The sequence below is a fragment of the Mastomys coucha genome, unplaced genomic scaffold (assembly GCF_008632895.1).
Source record: "Mastomys coucha isolate ucsf_1 unplaced genomic scaffold, UCSF_Mcou_1 pScaffold3, whole genome shotgun sequence".
NCBI classification, from domain to species: Eukaryota; Metazoa; Chordata; class Mammalia; order Rodentia; family Muridae; genus Mastomys; species Mastomys coucha.
Genome location: NW_022196909.1, coordinates 54,998,193 through 54,999,472, shown reverse-complemented (window position 1 = coordinate 54,999,472; position 1,280 = coordinate 54,998,193).

Below are 1,280 nucleotides of genomic sequence, written 5' to 3'. Positions count from 1 at the left end.
TTCTTTCTTGATTGTCCACAGAAGGTTGGATTCTCCCTCCATATCATAGAAATATACTATTAAAATAAGGTACAAAATACAGTATTGGATCGGCCTGGATGACATACACAATGAATTTACAAGCTACAGACATTTAAAACAAACAAACATTATCTAAGTATAATATATTGCATATTTCAAAAACTGTGGCTTCTCTCAAAATTAGACCTACGGAATTATTGGAGTGATCAGTTCAGGTAATAATAATTTTATAGTTTTGTTCTCTTATAAGCAACTGAAACAATAGTTTCACCTTCTAAAATGTTCTAAGATAGTTAATATCAATTTTAAATCTAATTTATAAAATTGGTTCTCATGATAGCAAAAATTAAATATATTTTTTCTATATGTGTTATATATTTAAAATCTGTTATAGAATATGTGAAATCTATTAAAATGACTTTTGACTATTTAATAATTAAACCTTTCAATGATATTATTTTAAAAATTAAACTTGGGTAAACATGAAAATAAAAATAATTTGATATTAAATCATGTGTCTAGATTAGTGATAAAATTTATAAAAGCAAATTTGTGGGCAATAAATGTTAACCAGAACTTACTTATATGTGAGGAATTGTTATTACACAATTTGACATGTAACAATATATGCTTGTTTTTTTCTGAACAGCATTAACTTTCATGGTCATCATGAAAAATAGAATAACTCATGGACTATTATTAACATGAACCCACATGTTTGTGTCTAGGTTTAAAATTAACAACCATGTATGAAGTTATTTTTCATTACTTTGAAGAACATAAACACAAATCAGCAAGGTATTGTTTGTAGCTAGAACTAGTCTGTTAAAATGTTGTGATATAAAGTAGAAACATCTAAATGTTTTTAATAGTTTCTACAAATGTAAATTAAAATTTGATTGGATTTTTGTGTTAAATGCAATTCATGTGTTCAAAATAGTTTACATATGCAGAGGCATCTAACTTTTTTTTCCGTTATCAAAGATCATTTAATTTTTAAAGATTGACAATACCAAAAGCATAAAGTGGAGTATAAGAAAATAGTTTTTTTATAAATATGATTTAATTAAAGCTGTTAACAGTTACTCTCTCCCACAGTAGTAAGCAGGAACCTAAAAACCATCAGAGAGGACACCACAAGCACACGGGACACAGGGTCAGAGGAGCCAGCATGCGAGCGAGGGAGCGAACGAGGGCTGTGGAGCTAGAGGTCAGTCTCACTGACAGACTGACAGGAACAGGCCAGGCCAGCGGAGGCC